We start from the raw sequence: 2,969 nt of genomic DNA on the forward strand, positions 1-2,969 counted from the left end.
AGTTCGAGGCCAGCCTGGTCTACAAAGTGAGTCCAGGATGGCCAAGGCTACACAGAGAAACCCTGTCTCGAAAAACCAAAAAGAAAAAACAAACCAAAAACCAATAGAGCAATAACTGCTCAGTTATTGTGCCGTGAAGCTTATTATTAAACAAGTATGAGCCTCACTTATTTGTGTGATAACCGGGTTGAGAGAGAAGCACAGTTTTGTAAAAATAACATTAACAAATGAGTGTTAAATTAAAGCAAGCTTTTTTCAGTGCAGGCCAGGGCGATGGACACTGGGCAGGTCCATATTTGGGATTCCCAGACATTGACTGTGAATTTAGTTAGGTGCTTACAAAGGTAGAACCCACAAAGCTACATATTTCCCACCTTTGTCCAATCTGGGGTAAGCATACATCTTGATGTACTTCCTGTCTAAGTACTTCCTGTCTAAGTACATATGTGTGATCAAGTACTTCCTGTGAGGTTGGGGTAGCCAACCTTGTTTATTGACATGAAAAATGCTGTGGCTTGTTATCTTTTTTTTTTTTTTTTTTTTTTTGGTTTTTCGAGACAGTGTTTCTCTGTGTAGCCCTGGCTGAACTGGACTCACTTTGTAGACCAGGCTGACCTCAAACGCATAGCCATTTGTCTGCCTCTGCCTCCCTAGTGCTGGGATTAAAGGCGTGCACCACCATGCTTGGCACTTGGCTTTTTATCTTACATGAACAACAACCTCCAGCATTCCAGGAAGTTATCTGTCCTAAGGCAGGTGGGACTTGCAGGTTCCTTTTAGCCCTCACACTTAATGAGTGGTCTACTGGGGGTTGGGGGAGGAGGGGCCTGGGTTAGTGATCTTGAGTTCTATAAGAAAGAAGGCTGGGGCTGGAGAGATGGCTCAGAGGTTAAGAGCACTGGCTGCTCTTCCAAAGGTCCTGAGTTCAATTCCCAGCAACCACATGGTGGCTCATAGCGATCTATAATGAGATCTGGTGCCCTCTTCTGGCCTGTGGGTGTACATGCAGGCAGAACACTGTATACATAATAAATAATCTAAAAAAATAAATAAATAAAAGAAAGAAAGGAAGGAAGGAAGAAAGCTGAGCAAGCCATCTGGGTCAAACTAGTAAGCAGCACCCCTCCGTGGCCTCTGAATCAGATCCTTCCTCCAGGATCCTGCCTTGCTTGAGTTCCTGACCTGACTTCCTTCAGTGGTAAAGTGCTGTAGAAGCATAAACCAAACACATCCTTCCCTTCCCAGGTTGCTTTTGGTCGTGGCGTTTCACCACAGGCAATAGTGACCCTGACACTGTCCTATATGCTAAAACCCAGACCTATTAGAAACCGGTCAGGGGCATCCCACTCATAACAGCCTCAGAAAACAGCCAAGCAACTAAACGAACGACAAAAATCTCACCTGGCCCAGGACGCGCGTGAAAGACCCCGGGAATGAAAATTTTAAGATACTAAAGGAAGAAAGACAGTAGAAAGCAGGAAGCCCTACCATGCTCACAGATCATAAAAATGAGCATTGTCACAGTGGCCATGTGCCTTTGGGGTGTTCTGCTGTGAGAAAGCACAGTGACCAAGAGGAAGTTGTAGAGGAAAAGGTTTGCTTTAGCTTATACCACATTGGCAGTCCATCACTGAGAGAAGGCAAGTCAAGAACTCAAGACAGGAACCTGGGCCCGTCTCCTGGTGGCGCACACCTTTAATCCCAGCACTCTAGAGGCAGAAGCAAGAGGATCTCTGAGAGTCAGGAGCCAGCCTGGTCTTGAGTTCCAAGACAGCCAAGACTAAATAGAGAAACCTTGTCTAAAAAAAAAGAAAAGGAAGAAGGAAGGAAGGAAGGACGGATTTCATGACAACTGATACTGCAGAGGCCACGGATGCCTGCTGCTTTCTGGTTTACTCCGGTTGCCTGTTCAGCCTACTTCCAGCACCCAGGACAACCTGCCCAGGGATGGCACTGCCCACAGTGAGCTGGGCCCTTCCACATCAATCATCAATTAAGAAAGTGCATGACAGGCTTGCCTATGGGCCAATCCGGCGGAGGCATTTTATTTCATTTAAGGTTCCCTCTTCCAAAATGACTGGAGTCAAACTGGAGCTTATATCAAGTTGTCATAAAATTAGCCAGCACACCATCCTACCAAAAACAATCAAAAGTTCAATATAATCCCAATAAAAATTCCAGTGATATTCTTCAAAGAAAAATAAAATAAATTTATATGGGTGCACAAAAGACCCTGCAGATCCCAAAGAATCCTAGGCTATACAAAGGCATCACATACCTAATTTAAAGTTGTACTGTAGAGCTATAGTAATAAAAACAGATGGCACTGGTATAAAAAATAGATATTTAGATCAATGTAATAGACGAGATGATCCTTATAAGAAGCTATGCAACTATATAGCTGTCTGGTCCTTTTTTGTCTCACAGGCTGCAGTCTCAACAGTGTATCTCAGCAATGGTTGTCTCCTGACAGAATAGGCCAAGAATCTGGTAGTTAGTTGTTCAGTCCACAAAAATAGCTATTTTTTTGCAGTCTCCATCTGGTGCCAGAGGATTCTTTTTTTTTTTTTAATGAATGTTTTATCTGCAGAAGAGGGCATCAGATCACATTATAGATGGTTGTGAGCCACCATGTGGTTGCTGGGAATTGAACTCAGGACCTCTGGAAGAGCAGCCAGTGCTCCTAACCTCTGAGCCATCTCTCCAGCCCCTCCAGAGGTTTCTTAAAGAGCTGTAGGTCTTCAGACCACAGTAGACCTCAAAGAAGTAGGTTCTAACACAGGCGAAGGAATGCCTCAGTAACAGGATAGGTGAGACCTGCCAGTCAGAGTGAGGGCAAGCTGCAAAAGGCAAAGGCTTCCTTCTTCCAAGCCCTTCTGCGTGGACTGCCACCAGGTGCAGTTCAGATTTAGGGTGGGCCTTCCCACCTCAAACAATCCAATTAAGAAAATCCTCCATCTGGCTGGCCA

The sequence above is a fragment of the Acomys russatus genome, chromosome 8 (genome assembly GCF_903995435.1).
Source record: "Acomys russatus chromosome 8, mAcoRus1.1, whole genome shotgun sequence".
Lineage (NCBI taxonomy): Eukaryota > Metazoa > Chordata > Mammalia > Rodentia > Muridae > Acomys > Acomys russatus.